This window comes from Crocuta crocuta, unplaced genomic scaffold (genome assembly GCF_008692635.1).
Source record: "Crocuta crocuta isolate KB4526 unplaced genomic scaffold, BGI_CrCroc_1.0 scaffold348, whole genome shotgun sequence".
NCBI classification, from domain to species: domain Eukaryota; kingdom Metazoa; phylum Chordata; class Mammalia; order Carnivora; family Hyaenidae; genus Crocuta; species Crocuta crocuta.
In genome coordinates, this window is record NW_027529573.1 from 7,345,396 (window position 1) to 7,367,958 (window position 22,563).

The 22,563-nt window shown below is 40.3% G+C and overlaps 1 protein-coding gene and 1 non-coding gene across 5 annotated transcripts in view; one reads left to right on the forward strand and one right to left on the reverse strand.

Moving 5' to 3' along the window:
* The window catches only part of CTNNA2 (catenin alpha 2), a 957,624-nt gene that overhangs the window by 118,014 nt on the left and 817,047 nt on the right, over window positions 1–22,563 (reverse strand). The window lies entirely within an intron of this gene.
* LOC144229578 (U6 spliceosomal RNA) lies at window positions 162–264 on the forward strand. The gene has a single exon (XR_013334527.1). It is a non-coding gene; the product is annotated as a U6 spliceosomal RNA (small nuclear RNA).

The following is a 22,563-nucleotide window of genomic DNA, read 5'->3' on the forward strand; positions in this document are numbered from 1 at the left end:
CTCTCTCTCTCTCGCCCTCTCTCTCTCTCTCTCTCTCTCTCTCTCTCGCTCTCTCTCTCTCTCGCTCTCTCTCTCGCTCTCTCTCTCTCTCGCTCTCTCTCTCTCTCTCCCCTCTCTCTATATATATCCCCTCCCCCCTCTCTCCCTCTAATAAAAATTTAGTGCTCGCTTCTGCAACACATATACTAAAATTGGAACAATACAGAGAAGATCAGCATGGCCCCTGTGCAAGGATGACACAAAAATTATCTAATAAAAATTTAAAAAACAAAAATAAGTTCTTATTGTGAATATTACTATGTAGGAAGTAACAGAGGCAGTGATAGAAAATAAAGGGCAGGCTACTTTACATATGATCATTCATATCATTTATCCTTTAATTATGCATAATTTTTATAAAGTTGTGATCTCCATTTGCATCTTTCTCACTATTTATATCACAAGTATTTTCCAGATTCTCTATATACTTGTAATTATTTTCTTTAATAATTGAGTAAGATTCCTCAATGTTTTTGTTTCATTATTTGATAAGTCAGTTTCCTGTTGTCATTCATTTAAAGGAGTTTCCAGTGTTTGCTATTACCAAAAACAAAGTAGCATACATCTTTAGGAATCTGGCTTTTGACCTGTCAGAAGTAGACTTTCTGGGTCAGGGAAACTGTTCCAGCACTTGCTTACATGTGACCATAATGCTTGCCAAAAAGCCCCCAGCAACAAATGAATTGCTAATTCTCCAATGTTACTAGCATTAAATCCTGCACTTTGACACTGTTTCTCCTTGCCTTCTCAGCCATAACCACATCATCTGAACACCTTTCCAACCTTCATTTCACAAATCAGTTACATTCTACCAGGGTAAATCAGCACTGCTTAAAAAGTCACTTTACTGGCCACCTAGGTGGCTCAATTGGTTAAGCGTCCAACTTCTGCTCAGGTCATGATTTTAGTTTATGAGTTTGAGCCCCTCACTGGGCTCTCTGCTGTCAGTACAGAGCCCACTTCAGATCTTCTGTCCCTATCTCTCTCTGCCCCTCCCTACTTGCACTTTCTCCCTTTCAAAAATAAACAAACATTTTTTAAAAAGTCACTTAGTGTTTCCTCAGTAAGACTGAATTCTTTCAGGACAGAAGGCTTCACTACACCTAGCACATAGCTTGGGACACAGATACTCAATTCTAATTTTAATTTATCAAATCCTACAGGTTTCCTCCATTCTGAACAAAGCAGCACACTATTCAACTTGTAATAACCTGGTCATATCTAGGAGGGTCCTGTGTTCTAGGATTTGAAATTGGGAACATTTTCAAATTTCGAAAAGGGTGCCATCCTTTTTTTGCAGGTTATTATCAAATCAGCATTGAGTAGTTAATACTAAATGAAACTTATACAAAATCCTTCCACATGATGCTAGGCAGCAATTTTTTTCCCCACCCCACCACACTTTGTATCCTGGCCTAGGCTTATAACCTATAAGAACACAAATCTGCATTCCTAGGGCTCCTCAGGGATACAGAACAGCACTTTTGTCTGTGTTCTTAGGCACATATACCACTTGCTAATGCTGTTTGCATGCCTCTGCCCAAATTAAAGTGATCAGTCTGCCCTGTTGACTTTAATGGAGGTAATCACCAGTTCACATTCATGAACAAATTGATGTGCTTGCTTCATAGCTGAATCATCAGCATAAATCTATACCTCTCATATATAAAAACCTCAGTGGCTTAAAATAATGCAATAAAATATCACCTAATGCCTCCTTGATGCCTGTTCATCAATAATGTGTGGCTATGTGAAAAGGATAGGAGAGATTTAGAATATGTTATCTTAAATCATGCAGTGAATATAATGCCATTTTAATTACTGAAGGCCTCCTGGGATTCTGTTTTCTCCATCCTTTCATTGAGGAAATGAATTATTCTTCTTCACTATTATTTGGTTTCTCAGAGTCCCATGTAATAAATGTAATCTTAACTGATTTCCAGTGAATAGACCATGTTGACCTTCATACATGGGAGATGAATCTCCTGCTGCATATCAGGGAGCCCAGAGCTCCAGGATCTATCTCTGGCAGTGGAAAAGCCTTCCTGAACCATCTGGTGCTTGACTTCTGGCAGAAGCCAAGGAAATTTTGCAAAAGAAGATCTAGATGAATAAATGAGTGCATCTACTCGGTATAGCTTGGTCATACATTTTAAGATGGCAAGTGGTAGTGGGCAACCAAGGCCATAACCACAGTTCAGAAGAAATCTAACTATCCAAGCCAATACTGAATCCGTGACTTCAGCCCTCTTTGCACAAAATTCTAACTTGATAAGAGAGAAGTCTCTACCTCTAACTTATGCCTCAGGGTTTTGGGGGGTGGGGGGCGGAGAGGAGGCAGTGGTCAAGGTGCCTCCATCAGTTAAATTGTTAGTAACTGACCAAGGTTTAATTCCTGATCCACATGTCCCTGACAACTTCCCATTCACACCAGCTAATAGGAATAGATTGCTCTTCTAAAGGTCTTCAGGCTTACTGCCTGTACCACTAGTGACTACTTACCACATACTATTGTCTGATTCATTACTTGTGATATGTACAAATGGATGGATAATTACATACATGCAGAATTAGATATGCAGACATACAGATATCATTCATCTTCAATTAAATTTTAACCTCCTTGAGAATGGTTGTGTTTTATTCATCTTTATGGTCCCTACAGCCCCCTGTACAAGATTTTTCATACAGCAGGTATAAATGCAGTTCCAAGAGCCTCCCTATCCTGGATGTATTCCTACCTTCTGCCTCACCTGTACCTACCTCAAATAAGTCCTACTTCATCTTTTATCACAGTTTACCCAGGAAAAGGATGCTAATTGATTAATCAAAGTAACTATCCACTAAGGTAAAATTATTTTCTCCTCCTAGAGAAAAATATTCTCTAATATATTCCTCCTCCTATAACACCTTAACCCAATTAAGATGTTCAGGTCCTTAAGAATTTTGAGGAAAAACTGTACATTGTAGAAACTTCAGGGCCCCTGTGCAAGATGTTGGAGAAATATGTTAGGACAAGAACCTTTCTTTAAGCTCTGTAATATTTACCTAAAATTTCTTTAGTCTTTCTTTTCTATGACCACCTGTTTTGGTAAATCAAGTAGTATTGGAGCACATCCTTACCCATTCACTTATTTATGCTCTCCAACTACTTTTTCACTCGAAGGGCAGAGTTGAGTAGTTACAACAGAGTCCACACACCTACAAGCCATGATTTCCTATCTAGCCCTTTTACAGAAGAAGATTGCAAACTCCTGATTTATATGAAAACTTGGGGAGAATCAACCAGTTAATTTTGTCATACCTGCCAAATATGCCAAAGCATCTGCATAACAAGAAATGGGAAAGGCACTATATTTATGACACCAGTGCAATTAAGAAAATCAAATAGATCAGGAAGGGGATCACATTATAAGCCTACAAAACCACGTGCCCCTCCCAGGTCTACTTAACAATGAGTTTTGGGACAAAATGAAGAAAATAAAAGAGGTTGGTGGGAGACAGGAGAGCTACGGGTGGGACAGTAGTGGGACACCAGAAAGGAACTCAAGGATGTTGTATACTGCCCCTAAGCATTTACACAAGAGGTTTGCTGGTGAACAGAGTCAAGAGAAGCAAGTAGGAGTCAATAGTGCCATGCGGCTTATCTCACAGCATAGCCTCTTCAATCACCCCTTCCTGAAACAGAAGGCTCACTCTCCACTTGCTGGGCTTCTTTGAATTAGCCAAGATGGTTATTTTGCATCCATCTTGGATACCCACTTTGTCTTTCATTAGACACCACTCTATCTACCCACTGGGCTTCAGCCGTCTTCACAGTGATCTCAAGACAAAGACCTAGAATATAGTTAACAGAAGGTACTGGGTCCCCCAATAGCTCTTTGGCAGAAGCCTGCGCCTGGTCACTGCAATGGGAATTGTTTTCAGGAAGATATCTGAGAACCTGTCTTATTACAGCTTTAGAGGGCTCAAAGTAGACTATAGCAATGGGCGTAAGGGAGATAAATACACTCCAGCACGGAGCCACACAAGGGAGGAAACTGAAGAAATGATGTTCAAGCAAGCTCCCACCCTTAATAGCCATATTCCAAGCCCTCAGGCACCTATACATTCTTTCATTTCATTGCCTCCTGGAACCTGTCCAGGCTTGGTCTTTCAAAGCTGCTTGCTCCATCTCACTTGCACTCGATGGCCAGCTTTTCTTCTCTTCATTTCACATCTCTTATTTCATTCTTTTCCCCATTCTCTCCTTAAGTTTCAGTTCTCCCCTTGTGTTAGTACAGAACACAGCTCTCCTTTTCAGGGCTTGCCCCTAGGGGAAAGCCCACCCAGTGTCATGCCCAGACTAGGTGGTAGTCCAGGTCCCTCAGGTACCAGGGAGAGGACAGAGCTGTCAGGCTCTGATACAATGTCAGCAAAGCCACCCACATGTAGCAGCACTCATACTCTCCACTACCCTATCACATGTGTTCATTCTCATCCCAGTTCTGCTCTCTTTACCTTTCTTCATACTCTTGTTCCTACTACAAGTTCTCCTTTGCTTAATGCCTATGAGTGCTTTTACCTAGCTATCTAACATCATTATACCAGGGGGCACCCTCTCACCTTCATCGTTACCTATAACTTTTAGAGCTCTTTCTTGCAAGACACACACACAGCCAGCCAAAGTCTTCTGATTCCATTGATAACTGATGCTTTTATAAATCTCTATAAATCACTCCCAAGCTAGAAACTCCCTTGTTGAGTGCTCCATACCACCTTCTTTCTATGGGCCCCAAGCCCATAGAAAGCCTGCAAATGCACCAGTGCCTTGCTCAGCTCTGAAATCTGACACACTTCCATGCTGCTCAAAGATCAGGGCAGAGCTGGGGTGCCTGGGTGGCTCAGTCGGTTGAGCGACCAACTTCAGCTCAGGTCATTATCTCAGTTCATGGGTTTGAGCCCCACGTTGCACTCTGTGCTGACAGCTCAGAGCCTGGAGCCTGCTTCAGATTCTGTATCTCCCTCTCTCTCTGACCCTCCCCTGCTCATGCTGTCTCTCTCTCTCTCTCTCAGAAAAAAAAAAAAAAAGATCAGGGCAGAGCTGTGCCAGATAGTAAGCATCAGAGTTATTTAAGTACACCTAGGAGCCATATCAGAATAGGCTCTGTCACATGGAACTCGTGTTCTTCTAAGGTGACCTTCAAGTAGCCACTTCCACCTTGCTGGGAAACAGATGTGGCCATCATACTCCAGAGCCATGGACAGTTTTGGACCCCAGATATATCCTGGTTTCATCACCTGGCCCTCAAGAGACCATGGCCAGGTCTAGATGGAAGGAACAGCTGTGCATGCAAAAGCTCATGTCAACTCCCAGTCATGATTATGTTCATAACCAATGCTCATAGGAATAGGCTGAACCCCACAATGTCCTTCAAATGTGCCTTGGCTTGGCAACTTCCTACAACAGAACCATTTTTCTGTCACTCTCAGTGGGTCATTTTTTTCCGTCCTAGCTGAATCAGTTGTCTGAGTGAATGGCCAGTCAGCCTGACCTTTCAATCTGCTGTGTGAAATAAAGCTAAAGACGGTGTTCTGACTAATAGTTTCAGAGAGAAGCAAGTAATGGGGAAATTCTATACATCTTGCTTATGTTTAGCTTTGTGCTTTCCAGGCTAGCTGTTTAACTGTGGCCTTTTGCCTGAAACGAGCACTGCATTTTCTCCCCCATGGGATCCAGGTATAGCAAGCACACTTGTTGTGGGAACACCAATAATATTGTGTGTTCACAAAGAGGAAGGGAGAGAAAGAGAGCTATAAAGATGTTTGAGGGTCTTCATCAACATAAATGCTCTTACCTAAGAAAGCTGTAATTATAATTATTATTTTAATATTTCCCAAAGCCTACATAAATTTCTAACTTTCAAGGGCTGCATACCCATGATTGCATGACAGAATATTATGCAGACACAGATGTTTATTTTTTAGCTGGCATTATTTACTGATGGAATAGCAGTAACAAACTAGGTCCATAAGCCAAATATAACTAGTGACTTGTTTCTGTAGGATCTTCAAGATAAGAATGGTTTTTACATTTACAAAGGGTAGTTAAAACACATATATACACACACACCTCAACACTGAATAATTGGACTAAAAATTAGGAAGAGAACTTGACATTTTCCAAAGAAGACATACAGATGGCCAACAGACACATTAAAAGACATTCAACATCACTAATCATCAGGGAAATGAAAAGAAAAACAGTGAGATGCCACCTTACACCAGTCAGAATGGCTAGTATCAAGAAGACAAGAAAGGAGTTTGGGTGGGGATGTAGAAAAAAGGCAACCCTCATGCACTGTTGGTGGGAATGTAAATTGGTGCAGCCACTTTGGAAAACAGTAAGGAGTTTCCTCAAAAAATTAACAATAGAAATACCATATGATTCAGTTATTCCACCACTGTGTATTTACCCAAAGAAAATGAAAATACTAATTCAAAACTTTGTTTGCACCCTATGTTTGTTACAACTTTATAATAGCCAAATATGCAAGCAACCTAAAGGTGCATCCATAGATGAATGGACAAAGATGTTATACACACACACACACACACACACACACAATGAAATGTTACTCAGTCATAACAAAGAATGATATCTTTCCATTTATGACATGGACAGACCTGGAGGGTATTATGCTAAGTGCAATAAGTCAGCCAGAGAAATATAAATCCTGTATGATTTCATGTGTAGGGGGTGGAATCTAAAAAACAAATGAACAGATAGACACTTAAATACAGAGAACTGGTGGTTGCCAAAGGAGAAGTAGGGTGGGAGGTAAAATAGATACAGGAGATTAAGAGGTACAAACTTCCAGTTATAAAATAAGTGATGGAGTTGAAAAGTACAGTATAGGAAATATAGCCCGTAATATTGTAGTAACATTGTATGTTGACAGATGGTGACTATACTTGTCATGGTGAGCACTGAGTAATGTGCAGAATTGTTGAATCACTATGTTGTACACCTGAAACTAAGATAACATTGTGTGTCAAATGTACTTCAATAAAAGACACACAGAAACATATGCAAGACCCTATGTGACCCATAAAGCCTAAAATATTTAGCACTTTGAATAAAAGTCTGCTAACCCCTGGAGTATGGTACAGTTATAAATATGAAGAAGTTTCTGGTGTCTGCCTGCTTATAGACCAGGAAGTGAGTTGTTCCAAGTGCTTCAGTACTAGATGTCCTTGGCTCTGTTCAATGAAGCTCTCTATGCTTATACTATACCAGGAAGGAGCTTGGGAAAATGTTCTTCAAAGGCAACGATCTTTTTATTCCTCATCCCTTTATATTTATTTACCTAAACCCTATTACATCATTCATCACTTCACCAGATATAGCTTCTCTAAAGATCCAGTATATCCTCAGGGACTAAAAGCTGCTAAGTTTAAGAATGTTGCAAAGAATATGTCCAAGAATTTTAAGAAAATTCACAAAGAATCAGTGCAAAAATCATGTTGGAGGCAATATCTCTAGAATATGGGCAAAAATCCCAGAAGGTCCACTTTGAAGAGAACAGCATTCTTTTGGATAAATATGTTGTATATGGAGGGTGTACCTTTTATGTACCAGGATATTTAAGATTCATAAGAATGCCATTCATTGGCATGGAGTCTGGCTCGCAGTTTCAGAGTGACAGAATATGGGGTAGAGCTTTGCTACTCAAAGCGTTGTCCCCAGGATAGTAGGAGAGCCATTCCCGGGGGTAGTTAGAAAACCAGAATTTTGAGCCCACACCCAGGCACATTGTAGTTCAAAAAGTACGGGCATAATGCAACCAGAATCAGATGTGAAACCAGATAGTTCTTCCAGGTGGGCAAGTAAGTGAAGTTGGCATGTTCTCCTCTATTAAATAGATAGGATGCCTAACTTTCATCATAAGGATAGAGGTTACCAAGGTGTCAAATAGTGTTCCACAAAAAGTTAACTCCTTTTTTATGATTAAGAAAGCTACTACAAGGCAGTAAATACTAAAGTATTGTAGGGAAAGCAACTTGATAAAAGATGTTTGACACAACAATTGAGTCTCTGTTCTTTTTAGCAAGTGATTTGACACTGGCTATAGGAAGTAAATGACCAATTCATACAAGAATATATGATGTAGGACTCAAAGAATTTTAGAAATCTTCTAACCCAATGGTTCTAGCCTTCGATGCACATTAGAATCATCTAGAGTTTAAGAAATTCCAATGCCCAGGCCTTACTACAGAGATTTTGGAGTGGGGCTTACAGAAGAGATTTTTATGTTTTAATCCCATAGAAGATTCAAGTTGTACAGCTAAGGGTATTAATTACAGATTTACCCAAACAAGCTTTTATTCTCCTTCTCATGTGACCCATCTCCATCACTTTTATCAAAAATAAAATTTATTCTAAAGGTCTTAGAATACTTTCCCTTGGTCATGCAGTTAATTTGTTATAAAACAGAGACCACAATTTAGGTCTCTCAATTTCTGTCATTTTTAACTTTGGATGCACACTGAAAACTCCCAAGAAGCATTAACAAAAAATTTGGTATCTAGAATCTACTCTCACAGATTCTGATGTACTGGTTCTTGGATGTGGACTAAGCATTCCACCAGAGGAGATTTTGATTTGAGAAGTCTGCAAAGGGCCTGACAATTCCTGCTTCTAAAAGATTCCTCAGGTGGTGCCCAAGATAAGGCAAATTTCAGATAAAGCAGATATAACCCAGGGCTCGTATCAGCATCACCTGAGATCTTATTAGAAATGCAAATTTTCAATGACCCCCACCCCCAGATCTGCTAAATCAGAAACTAAGAGTGGGGCCCAACCTTGCCCAGTCTTCCAATCTGTAGCCAGCAGGAATTTCCCCCACACTGTACCTGTTTTGCTTTCTGGGGAAAAACACACACATATAATAGAATGTAATATACATGTATTATATATATTCAAATCATCAATTTTTTATCTATAGAAGCCAGCCATTTGAGAGGTGTTTTTTTTTTTTTTTAAACACTTAATTAGAGAGGCCTAACTGCTATCATTATTCATGAATATTCTGGGTGGAAGTGAAACCCTGTGATTTAACACTCAAAGCACTTCCCTGGGTCTTCAGGGTGGTGAAGTCAACTGGGTCATTGCTCAGGTTTTTTTCCACTGAAATGCAGATGTGCACACACACAATGACCACCTTTTATTACCCACTGCGTACCTCCCTCAATGTTATAAAAGTGACAAGAAGAGTCTAAGAGTCCATGTAGTTCTTTAACTCCAGGATTCTTTTCATTTTAAATTTTTTTATGTTTTTTAAATTTATTTCTGAGAGAGAGAGAGACAGCATGAGCAGGGGAGGGTCAAAGAGAGAGGGAGATACAGAACCTGAAACAGGCTCAAGGCTCTGAGCTAGCTTTTAGCACAGAGCGCGACGCAGGGCTCGAACCCATGAACCGCAAGATCATGACCTGAGCTGAAGTCGGATGCTTAACCAACTGAGCCACCCGTGCACCCCTATCTCCAGGATTCTTAAAGGAGTTTACATTCAAGGATTTTTGGATACTTGTACACGGCTTAAGACTCTTTCAGAATTACTTTCTCATTCACTGCCCACAACAACTGAAATAAGAAGAGTTGGAATATGCATTAATCTTGAACTTTCTTAGGAAGCTTCATTTATATTTTCTCTTTAGATAAAATGCTGAGAGGTAGGTACTATTATTATCATTCCTGTATTATACAGGAGCAAATAGAGGCAAAGTGGTTCAGTAGCTTCTCAAGGTCATACAACAATAAACAACAAACTATAAACAGAAAGGTCAGACTTACTTCAAGGCATATTCTCCAAACTCCTATGTGATGTTTATTTACTACTCACCACAAGCCTAAAAAACGGGCTATAATTTATTTCATTATACAGATGACAACCACAAACTTAGGGTAAGTAGCTTGCCTGGATTATACAACCAACAAGTGTAGAGCCAGGATTTGGACCTAGAGTCTGTTTCCAGGCCCCATATGTATATATTATATATACACACATAATATATTAATAATAGATATAGCACTATGGCACCTCCTGTAATTCTGCCAGTGGGGAAGGTAGTCATGGTCTTTATTGATAGTGAAGAACCAATGAGGCAGCCTCCCATCTTTAACTTAAAGTCAGTTTCTTAAGAGGAATTTAAGAAGAGCTGACATGGAAAGGGAGATAAATGCCCCCCTAGAGTAAGACCTTTAGTAGAAAATATGCTTTCCGAGGAACAGGCTACAATAGGAGAGAGAACACAAAGCACAAAGGAGGCAGTTGGATATTGACAGTGGAGAGCATATTGGAGAAGAGAGATTGCAAAGTCAGTCTTGGTTGCTACAGGTCTTTTTTTTTTCCCCTCTTTCCTGAGGCCAGTCTTGCCCCTGAGGTTCACCCAGACACAAGGGCTGTCATATTCAGATTGTCCTAACTTGACCAGGTTATTATTTTCCTCCTTACCTCACAAACATGAATGCAGCTCATTCAGATTGGAAAAGGCATTGACCAATCCAGTCCCCAAACAAAGTCTTTGGGGACCTGTCTTACTGTCTTCTACCTCTCTGACAAGGACACTTCTGTGGGTAAACTGAGCCCATCCTGCCAAGACAGGGAGGAGAGGGTTCCCATGTGGAGTTTCCAAAGTAAAATTCAGCCTAACAGCAAGTCTTTGTCTAGCTTCCTGCCCCCTGACTCTCTAAGTAAAAAGAAAGAAAATAGCAAAAGTTGCCCTAAAAGAAAATCCAGCTGTGTAATTCTGTCCCAGGTCAACCAGGGATCACCAGAAAAGGCGTTAGTAAAAGAACACTGCTTGGCTTTGGCTCGATTTATTCACTCATTCAACTCAATGAATCACTATGGTAGACTCTATGAAGTCCAGCAAAAGAAAAGCAACAGCATCTCTGCCTTCACAGAACCTCCAAGGTCATTGGGTGAGCCAGGGGAGAAAGCAAATGCAGTGAAATCTAACATGTGCTGCAGTAGAAGTCCGTGTCAGCTGGAGCGCAAGAGAGGAGAGGGCTTGTAGGGGCAGGGTTTTCCAGGGGTGGCTTCAATAATACAAGTCCAAAGTCAGGCATATGGAAGATCTTAAGGTGGAGGAGAAGGTAAGGTCAAGACTAGACAATGGGAACATAGCAAGGGCATTACAGGGAGAAAAAAATAATATGAGCCAGGTTCAAAAAGCCTAGGGTGTTTGGAAATTGGGAGCAGGCCATTAAAACTGAGTGTATAGAAAAGGACAGCAAGTAATAGAAATGGGGATAGAAGTCAGCACTAGAGATGGTTGAACTTTCACTTTCCATGTTGGCAATGGTGAGAGCTTTAAGCAGGGAAGTGATGACTGGACAGATGTTTTGGGAAAACCACCTGGGCACCTGTTTGGATGATAAACTGGAAGAGAAGGGGACAGAGCAGGGTCGGGCCTATGGAGTCAGATTCTTATGGAAAGAAACATGCACCTATGTACACAAGATTCAAGAGAACAAGGTGCTTGGAGGCCAATGCACAAGACAGTTTTCAAAAGGTACCTCTTCTGAACCCATTTTACAGATGAGGACATTTTGACTCAAAGTAGATCTCCCATTATCACCCAGTTGTTGAGATTGAGAGCCAGGGCTAATCCATGTTCTGTCTCCCAAACCTGTGTTTGTCTCACTACGCTGCACCCCTTCTCCACACGCTGGTCCCTTGTGGTTCCCCCTCCTCCTGAAGGCTGTCAATCCCCACCTGCAGCTACTTTTAGCTAAGACAATATAGGCAGGGATTGGCAACTCCTGAGGGCCAAGATCAAAATACCCTATCCTATACTTTTGCTTACCTCCCTCTCTCTCTACCTAGCCAGAGGTTCAAGCCCACATAATCCGCAAAGTCTTCTCTGACCTACTCCATGTGGGCAACTATGAGCTTCCTAGGACTCTGAAATCCTACCATATTATGTAAAAAATATTGTCCCAGGCCTGATTATTTTAAAAATATTCTCCGTGAAGAGCTTGCCTTCCCAATTAGGTCATCTGCTTCTCAAAGGCAGGGACTGTGCCATCCCCTCCCCCCTCATTAATCTCAGCATGAAATTTGTTGAGACTATAACAGATACAACCCTCCTGCATGGAAGTTTCTGGCTTTAGGTCTCTGTGTCACTGGCTCCTCCTGACAGTGGAGGGGAACGCACTTTGGAGCCTGGCTCGCCCCTTTACACTCTCACAACCGGAATAGAAAAAGCCCGGCTGTGGCATAAATACTGTCATTTAAGTTTAATTTCAGCAATAGGAATCGACACAGCTTGTCTTCCATGCTCCGTCTTCTACCTTATAACTTTCTCTTTACACAGGTCTGCCATTATCACCAAATCACTGACATTTTCCTCCTTTTGCTTCCCTTTCCCACGCTCCAGTCATTCACACGGAGTTTCTTCTCTCCATTTACAGCTCAGATTTATACATCCTTTTTGATTCTGTTAAAAGTTGCTTGTCTCCACTCACTGGGACCAACCTAATATTTACTCAGCCTTTGTCACGTTTACACCTCAGCTTTCATTTCTACTCCCCAATTTCTTTCAATTTTGCTCTCCTATTCAGCCTGCTTGAGATGTTCAAGATTGCTATAAATTTTTTTTTTTCATTAAAAAGCTCTTCCTGCTACTGCACAGGTATGGTATCTAGATGATTCTCAATGCTCTTAGATGATCTTGTTCACTCCCATGACCTTCACTATTTTCACCTTTGAGTTAAAAATACCCAAATCAACATCCCAATCTCTGAATTCCTCCTTAGACTTTTGATGCCATTTTCTGAGTTGGTCAGATTGCTCCAAAAAGTTAGCCCACACTCACCTCAAATGTATGATTCCACCAAAAATTATGCTCCCCTCCCATTTTCTCCTGCTTAGTTTCAGTAACAACACAGGCCCAGTCTCTTAATTACACAGAATAGAAAACTCAGACTTTTATTCAGTTTAAACACCAATGCTGTCACCTTTCAGTGCAAACTGTCTGCAGTCGGCTTCCTTCCTAATCCTTGTGCCACTGCCCTAGTTCAAATCTTGACCAACTCTCACTCTGATTTCTGGGATAAAAATGCAACCTATATCCTCTAGTATCTGAAGCTCTCCAAGCCGACCCCAACCTAGATCTCCAGCTTCATCCCTGACTGCATCCAATCACAGCTCAACCCTCTTGCCGCAAGAAAATACAGCCTTTGTTAAGACCTGCCTGTTTAGCGCTCTGTTTCAAGGATGCTTGCAAAATAGCAGAGGCTCATGTTAACAACCAATCACCCTGATTGGAACTATTTCTGCAACTGAGGGAAGCCTCACAAAAAGTATCTCTGGATTTGGACTTCAGAGATGATCTCCATTCAGAATCAGAGAATGGATGATTCACTTGACAGCAACACAGGACCCAGGTTCCAGCTCTGCCTTGCAGGGAACTTCCAGAAAGACCAGCAGATAACACAACTTAGGAATGTAATTGTCACGGCAAACAATCAAGTCGTGGGGCATATATTTTTAAAGTAACTTTACTTTCTGGTCTGTCTCTCTTCATTTAATTTATTGCCTAGGGCCAGTTCTTCCCTCTCCATGACTTTTCTAGCTATTCTGAAGTAATACAGTCACAATTCGGTTATTCAGTATGTTACTTTCCTACAGCTGCTGTAACAAATTACCACAAAATTAGTGGCTTCAAACAGTACGAATTTATAATATTTCTGAAGGTCAGAAATCTGCAGTGGGTCTCACTGGGCTCAAATCAAGCAATCAGCAAAACTGTGTTCTTTTCCGGAGATTCCAAGGGAGACTCCACTTCCTTACCTTCTCTATCCTCTAGAGGCTGAACGCTGCCGACTGGCTCATGTTTCCTTTCCATCTTCAAAACCAGCAGCATCCAGTGAAGTCACCATCGCACTGACTCTGACTCTCTTGCCTCCCTCTTTCACTGGTAAGGATGCTTGTGATTACATTGGGCCCTCCTGGAATCTTCAGGATAATCTCCTTATGTTAGTCAGCTGATTAACAACCTTTTTTTCATCCACAACCTCACCTGCCCTTTGCCCTGGAAGGTAACATATTCACAGGTGCTGGGGATTCGATGTGGTCATCTTTGTGAGTGGGAGCATTAGTCCACCTACCGCATACCATTCTGTGTAAAAGTTAAAACTTAATTCTTGCTTTAAACTTCCTTTCCTTCCCCTGATGGTACCATAATAAGTCTCAGGAGACACTTGGTTAGTTTCTCTTTAGTTCCCTCACTTGGCAGCTTCAGCTCTTGCTCCCCCAACTTGTTAACAAGAGTTTTCAAGGCTCCAGGGTGGGGCAGGTGATGAGAGAAGAGAAAAGCAATGCAAGAATGCCTTTCCTCACCACACAGTGAGGCTGCCCCAACACAAGTGCTGTATGGGTTTGACAGGTGGCTCTGTCATTGTGGCTTCCCTTGCTGAGGTAGCTAATGCATCTTCTCCACAATGGCCTTTACCCCAGCCTCAGTCCCTAGAAATCTAGAATACAATACCTCCTATTTTCCCACTGAGGTTTATTCCATCTCCAAGTGGCCATCTTGAATAGGACCTTGGATCACTCCACACCAAATCTCACACCCACAGGAAATAGCAATCCTTTTCATAGACAAACTCTGGGAATTTAGGTCAGTTCCAGGGCAACATTTTTTTGCTTCACTGTGGAAGCTGCTGCAGACTGATTCCCACTATTTAGAGTCTCCCAACTTGATAAAACCTCAATCACCTGTGTTTTCCACTGGCCTATGCAGGACTTATCAAGCTCTCCAGTGCCTTTGCAAGGGCCCATTTCTCTTTGCTGAAGTTAGGGGCTGGCAAGCATACCAACAGCCCTACATATGCTTCCCATTATACGTCCAGAGTGGGTGAGGGTACTGAGAGTTTGCTAACTAGCTTTCAGCCAGCTGCTCAGAAAAACACACCTCTTGGTCTTACACCTCAATTTGGAAAGTGACAGTTGGAATTTCTATTTTATTAGGCAGTTGGTATAGAACGAATGAGGGAATCAGGGAAACAGGAGATGGTCCCCCTATGTGGGGTGAAAGAGAAAGGGCTTCTAAGCAATAGTGGATCAAAAATGAGACTCCACCCTAGAGAGCATGTGACCAGGGGAAGACATGGCCAGTATTCCGGAGTGGTCCAGTATGTGTTATTCCATAACTGTGAATAACCCTAGGATGGTCTCCTAGGTGTCACCTGTCCTGTGATGTCTCTGGTCTGATGAGCAGCTGGGCCTTTTGGGACTCAGTTATTTCAATAAATCCATAAGAGCTATTCTGAGACTACTGTGCTATGGGACTACTGTGCTATTTCAGCAGGACAGGAAATATGCCAGCATGTAGTTGTTTCCTATAATTTAAAGGAAACATTACCAAACAGACTTGTCACCCTTTGAATAAGTATAAAAATTTCTGGGACACAGAATCCTGAGGAGGTCAGAACAGACCAGGTCAAGAGATCAGTTCCAACCTATTACTATCTATAGCTCAGAGCTGTGGTCAGGCTACATGCTGGGGAGTGACAATGCTGTTCCCAATACTTGTGCAATATGGAAGCACTTTTTAAATGACTCATAATGTTAAAGCTAGAAGGAGATTTAGAGAGCATCTAATCTCTCTTATGTTAAGATGAAGACACAGAGTCCTACAGAGAGTGTGATTTTCTCAAAGTTTCTCTGTAGTTAGTGGCCAAGCCAGGACTCAAAAGCAGGCACCCCAACCACTCATCTAATGATCTTGCCACTCCTTCAGTCTGTATTTGGCAATGGTTTTATTTTTTTTCTCTGTTTCATCAGCAGAAAGCATGATGCATGGTAGTGTTCAAAAAGCATCTTTAGAACTCGCCAGTGCTAATTTGTTTTCCTTCCACACTTTCCTTTCCTTAGCCTTCTCAGCCACACATTATTTTCCATCTCAGGTGCTCCCCTATTTTATAAATATTGTAAAGTGCACACATACTGATTGCTATTTTGTATAATCCCTCCTCAAGTCAACCTTTGGGTATTTCTTTAATATTTTCTCTTGCACCATTAGAACCTACTATTTTTGAGTTCCCTTCTCTCTTCCATGTGACAACAAATGATGCTTATGAGTTCAAGAAAAAAACCTAATTCCTATGTGTACTAGTAAGTAAATTATCTTACTCTCTCAATTATCCAGGGCCAGGAATAAACAATAACCAGGATCAGTAAGTTCACAATTAAGTCTATCACCTATATTGGACACCAAATTCAGATTTAGTTTCTTGAGAACTAAGGCCAAACAGGCAAAAATATGGTTGCAATAAGTTTTGCGTTTTTTAATCAACAAAAGATGCTTACAGATTCTATTTCAGAAACCAAACTTTTCCTGAAATTAAATGGCATTTATTCATGTTGATAGTCAAGGCAAGGATATTTAAGAATCTAATTTAAAAAAACACACTGTGTTTTTATGATTAATTAAAACATTCCACTCCAGGTAATGACTACTGTTATTAATATTAGCACTATAAACCATCTAAAGACTGAGGAGTAATTACAAGCAGGAAGTAGAACTCAGTCCCAGTTTTAGACAGATATTCAATTGGGAATAGCGTCCATATATTTCAATATAATAAGCCCAATATTTAGGGTGCCTGACTAGCTCAGTTGGTAGAGCATGCAACTCTTGATCTTGTGGATGTGAGTTCAAGTCCCATGTTGACTGTAGAGATAAATAAAACATTTTTAATGCCCAATATACACTGTGTGTGTGTGTGTGTGTGTGTGTGTGTGTGTGTGTGTGTGTGTGTATTAGGGCAGGGGTATTATCCTCTATCCAGAAAGACAAGAAGGGCATGGAATATTCTTGGACAGTGAGAGACATCCTTGTGTCATAATCAAAATCTGTGCTTCTGTGGGTGTAGGAAGAGGGGGAAAACTTGACAGATTGGGCAAATGATGTTCCAAAATCAGAAGACCAGATTGATCTAATTATTTCATCATGACATTCCACACCTACCAAGAGATCACCAGCTCACTCTACTTTTGACTAAATAACATTTCATCATTAAACTAAGTATATAAGACATTCTTTAAGAGTCACTACAACTATCCATCGAAGTCTTAAACTATCAAGCCACAAGTCAGAATCAATGCTTTAAATACAAATAGCTTTAAGTGAAGTGTAGCACTTTTACTGTCTCGACCATTCTCCAATGCCTTGGTTTAGAACCAATTCACTCATTGACTATCTGTCACCGGAAGGTACTTGACGTGTAATCCCTAGAAATAATCTACTTTAGGGAAGTGAATTCTGGCAAATATCTGGTTACTGTGATCCATATAGACGGCCAAGTTTTTCAATACACACTGATCATGAAATAGTTCAGTTACCCAAATCAGTAAAGTAGCTATCCAGAACCAATTTTAGGCAACAAGAGTAAACAAAATATTGTTCAGAAAGTGACTTGGTGTTAAGGCAATGCATAAAACTTTCAGTGTTATGAATGATTTGAGGTTTTATGGCCCAAGGTGTAACCTGAACACCCTTTGGTGGCATAATTCCCCAATGCCACTCTCAGCTTTAGAAATTTTCTCAACAAAACTTAACTTGGCTTTAGCCATCCCCTAGGAGTCTTTTCTTTGCTTGGTGACTGAGTAGTTAGAGAATGAATAGGTGTCTGGGTGGTCCTGTCATTTTTTAACTCAAAGGAATAACTCCTACAGACAATTCCAAAGACTGGGGTGGCAGGCCAGAGAGCAGATGGGCCTCAGGGCATCTCACCCACTCATCTGGCAGCAGTGGAGGACTTTGATTACAGACAAAGCAAATTCAGGATCGTGAAAGAAAAGCGCCCTTTGCCATCACTGGTGAGTGAATCCATCGGTGGTCCCCACCTTTCCCAATCATTAGAAGTTAACTGCTCCTCTGCCTCCTGATGTGGCTGATGGGAAATGAGCCTCCAGGGCTGACAGCTAGAAATTAATCTGATCGATTTATTTTGTGTGTTTCACGTTTTGGGTGCAAATGCTTTTTCCATCCTGATGGAGCACATTTATGCTCTCCCATTCGCAGGAAACACATTTATAGTGCCTAACTAACAGAATTCTTTTGCTGAAGGTCAGAAACAAATGTTCCCATCCATCTCCCTTTACCATTCTGAGCAACACCAACTGGTTTTCCTTTTTAATTTCAGACTAAAGGGAGGACTGTTTTCTAGGGGGCAGGGGCTGGGGTGACAGAAAGAGAGCAATTGGAACTTAGGAGTTTCCTACTGAAAACAAAACTCAGCATACACCCCATGAGAGGGACGAGACAAAGAAATAAGAATTCCTTCTGCTTTTACATGGAAGAGAAAATTCCAGTTATGCCTTAACTCAAGTAAAAAGAACACCATTAGGTAAGGACTATTAATTTACCATTTTTAGACAAGTGGAATCTGGCACCTAATTTGTCTGTATTTCTTGCTCACTTGAGACCAAATTCTGTCCTTGGCAGGTAACTTCCAAAGACTGCAGAGGGAAATAACATGCATGATCAGAACTAAAAATGGTTAATTCTATTTTCTGAGAGTATAAACAAGCTCTTCATTAAAGATGAATATTTTTCAGCTTTTACTTCACACTAAAAAAGTTCACACTTCCCTGAGAAAGACAAGCTGATGTTCACTCAGTGCCCGAGACTTGCTCAGCCGTGTGTGACAAATGACCTACGCCTGTCAGCCGGAGTTAACTGTGGACATAGTTAAGAAGCTGTTAGGTCCAGAGGGGTAGCTTTCATAGGAAGAGGCAGAGTTTTGTAGGGTGTGCCCTTGCCACAAGTGAACAGTCAAGACAAAATCGTAATGTGAACCAAGTCTGTGCTCAAATCACATAGTTCTTCTTTTACCTAAATGGCATCATTCAAACAGGTGTCTAACACCTTCCTGGTATCGTCCACTCTCTGTGTTTCTGATCTGAGTAAATATTCTAATGTTGCCAAGATATTCATGGTATGAAGTGGCCAAAGGGGGTTTCATGTTAGCCTATCAGCTGAGTGTGGACTGGACATGTCTGTGTCAGAAGAAAGGCAGACCAGAGGTTATACTTGGTGGCTCTATACTCGGCCTTAGGGACCAATGCTCTGTATAATGAATTCCATTGGCTATCTCTAATGAGAAGGAGGTCATCTGAACACCTAATGTGAAAAAGCATAGAGTGAAAAAGAAGAGAGAGGGGAGAGAAGACATAGAAAAGAAAAGAGAGACGATAAGGGAGAAAGCACAGCCAAACCTTAGAAACAGACAGACAGACAGACAGACAACTCATCAGATCTTAGTCCTTTCATCTGGACTTCGAATGTTTTTGTGCATAACTATGAAAATGAAATAGAGGTACATTTCAGTGATACCAAGGCTTTTGTCATTCACACACAATCCAGAATCTGAAACCCCAATTGATTTTGGCTGAAGCCACCAGACCTTTGCTATTATCCTTTTCTGTTTTGTTTTCCACAAAGGAGAACAAAGAGTAAATTAGGTCTTCGGTTTCTATGTTTCTTTACAAATCTGAGCTCATGTGGTGAATAATGGAAAACACATTTCAGATTTATAGAATACATAACGAAAGTTTCTTTTAAGCATTAGAGAAGGATAAATGCTTTCTCGCCCTAATGCAGCTCAAGAGAAAAGATTCCAAAGTCGGCCCCTGGCAATTGAAATAATCAATTTCTAGAGAAATGCAGAGGCGACAATATCATCGAGGTGTCAAAAAGTTATCTAAGGCCCAGGTACTCTTTTTTGAGTCTCAGCTTAAGCTTCTGAGTCAGAAGTACTATTATGCTTCTCTGACCCATCCAAAGGTATAAAAGAGGCGACTGTCAAATCTTCCTTTTGTTCTGTCCCATTAGCAATTAATTTATCATCTTATCTCCTTTTTCACATTGGAGGCCCTGAGACACAGGAAGAGAAATTTCCATCAAAGAAGAACTGAGTATTCTCGTGCTGATGGGGGAAGCAGTGGGTACAGCTCTGGGGAGGGGAAACCTTATGAAACTTATAAGAATGGGCCAGAAAATGAGCAGTTTCCAAGTGGAAACAGCAAAAAGAATGGCAGTTCACATAGAAATGATGGGTACCATGAGATTCATTTCATATACTTGAAGGCTTTTAGCTTTCCTAAGAATGTAGGCTACAGATCTCCCTGTGGGAGAAATCAAAGGTCTTGAGGCACTTCTCTCCATAAACCAGCTTACCTTACAGAGAGTGTAACAACACAGGCTAGAAATACATCAACCTAGCCAGAAAATCACGTTTAAATTCACAAAAACAAACAAACAAAGCAGAAATAAAGATTACGAAGAAACAGAGAGAAATTGAAATCAAGGGGCCAGCAATTGATGAAAAAAATAAAAAATGACTGTGATTCAGAAGCAAGGAAAGAAAGGGAGGCTTTGTATTATGGGATAATTATAAATAATCTATAAATACTGAAGAGTGAGCACCTATCTATTTATGGAACAGAAAATACAAAAACATAAAGAAGAAAAAAAAGGGGGAAAAACATAAAGAAAATCCTAGTACTAGCTGAGGCTCCTCATTAGTTCTTCTCACCAAGATCTGAGTGCCTCTTCTTTCAGCACACACTAGGGTTGCGTTTCCTCCATTCTTATGGTTGGATGGAGCCATATGACTAATGAGTTGGGAGTGGAAGTTATAAGTGCTAGTTCTGTGCTAAAAGTGGAACCTTCATGAGCTTTCTTTCCCTTTGGTATGTAACCAGCAATGTTGGACAGGATGGCACTGAGATTTTGGAGGGTGTTTTCCTAATGAAGCATAATCTCATTTATCCTGACTGATACACAACCACAGCTTTAACAAAATAAACACAAAGCTGTACAATGACGAAACAAAATATATCTCTTGGAGAAAATGAAAGAAATCATACAAAGCTGATATAGTATCCCATGGGAGTCCTTGTCTTACTAGAGCATAAACCTGAGGTGGTATGAAGTATCTGCCAAGAATGAGCTCACCAACATTTGCAGAAACACAGCTAAGTAATTGTCATTATCAGAAACATAAAGCAACCTGAGCTGTATCTCTAAGACTTAAGTCTTGAGAAGAAAACTGAAAGAACAAAAGAAGCCACTTCATAGTATTTTTTCTCCTCATTTTACATTTAGGTTTTTAAAAGAAGATGGAAAGAATTTCATAGTTATGCAGATGACATCATGGTTTATGTTAACAGAACCACAGGATCCTGCAAAGCAAGGGATGCACCTGCAACTGACTGAAAAAGGAGCTACATGTAGGTATATTCTCTTATCTAGACAAGGGAGTTAGATAACAAAATGTTAAAGGAAAGAAAAAAATGCCAAAACTATAGCTCAAATCTCTATGCTCTCTATACAAGAAAACAGCTAGGGCATAAACCATGCATTCTCAGAGGGGCAAAAATTAGTTCCTAGAAGGTGGGAACTAAAACACATTAAATATTACATTGGCACATGGCCTTCCAAAAGACCATGGTGCATATGTGTATATATATACATATATATATGTGTGTATATATATATATATATATATACAGTATAAATGTGGTATTATCATTTTATGTAGAAGGTGATTAGAAAAAAGTGTTTTAAAAAAGTTCCTTAGGGGGACAGGAATAAAAAAAATAAAGATTTATAAACACTGGCATAGGTGCACCAGTATGATTTTTAGAGGAAAAAACATATAAAGGGAAAAAGATGAGGATAAATATTTATAGCCATTTGTATGTACCAAAGCAGAAAATGTGTATATAATGAACCAGGTCACTCTGAAACGGTATCTGGAATTAAAGACAACTTTAAAATGTACTCTGAGTCTTGGTGGAAAAGAACTAAAAACTCCTTCCTTCTTCCATCTTCTGTACATGCCCTAGAAGCTCATCAGAGAATGTCTACCCCATAGTGCCCCCATTCAAAGTCTTTGCAGCAGTGTAGTCCAAATGTTGATATTCTAAACCTACAGAGCCTCAGCCACAGATTTATTACCATTTTTTTTCTTTGAACTTTTATTTTTAAACTTGCTTTTGTGAACTCTCCTGTATGTATGGTTCTGTGCCCTATTTTCTTTTCTTTCACTATTATGAACTCTAAGAGGTTATGGTCAGAATTTTTCCCCCAAGGCTCTTTATTTATTGATAATTTCAACATTATCTAACAGATGAGAATTTAATCCATAGCAAAAGTCACCATTATGGCTTCCTACATACCCTCAACAAAACCATTTTGGTGAAATCATTCTAGACTGTAGTAGATGCTCTATTTCTGAGAGCCATGGATATACAGTTGGTATAGGAGAAGTGGAAATATTGTATCACTATCAAATTTAATTTTGGTCACAAGTCTGTAACTTGTATTAGGCATTCAATACTCAATCCTCTACCAGGTTGATCAAACTATAGGCAGCAACTGACTCCAACTTCCTTCTTAATCCTTACTCAGATTTTATTCAGTATGGTCCCATCTTGGGGAGTTTGACAATGACATTTATTT